Here is a 349-nt window from a genome sequence, read left to right as displayed (position 1 = left end):
GGCAAGGGGGGGGACCCGGAGGCAAGTAGCGGGGGGCGGCTGCGAGCCGCCCGCCCGAGTCCAGCGGAAGGGAAGCCTCCGCCCGTGCCCGCCTGAGGAGACTCCGCCTCAGCCCAGCGCCACTACCGCTGGGCGAACCGGGCTGAGGGGACGCGGAGCGAGAACGGCTCCCACGCTTTCGGAAGCTGGTCTGGGACAGAAAGGAATGGGGCGAGGCGGTGGCGGCCGGGTCCCTTACCTGTGTCCGGAGTGGGTGGCAGCGGACGGACGCGGCTCAGCAGTCTCTGGGCGGCGGCAGCAGCGGCGAGGCTGAGACTCTGTCCCTGGATCTCGCAGCTCACAGGCTACA

At 71.6% G+C, this 349-nt stretch overlaps 1 protein-coding gene across 1 annotated transcript in view; it reads right to left on the bottom strand.

Annotated features, from left to right (window-relative positions):
* YWHAZ (tyrosine 3-monooxygenase/tryptophan 5-monooxygenase activation protein zeta) overlaps positions 1-343 on the bottom strand; it is a 28613-nt gene extending 28270 nt beyond the window's left edge. The window contains exon 1 of the mRNA XM_006159697.3: positions 239-343. The gene's annotated coding sequence lies outside the window, so the exon portion shown is untranslated. The remainder of the gene's footprint in view (positions 1-238) is intronic.
* Positions 344-349: the final 6 nt, after the last annotated feature.

Source organism: Tupaia chinensis, unplaced genomic scaffold (genome assembly GCF_000334495.1).
Source record: "Tupaia chinensis unplaced genomic scaffold, TupChi_1.0 Scaffold000646_1, whole genome shotgun sequence".
In the NCBI taxonomy this organism is placed as follows: domain Eukaryota; kingdom Metazoa; phylum Chordata; class Mammalia; order Scandentia; family Tupaiidae; genus Tupaia; species Tupaia belangeri.
The sequence above is the reverse complement of the archived record's forward strand: the minus strand, read 5'-3'. Positions and strand labels throughout refer to the sequence as shown.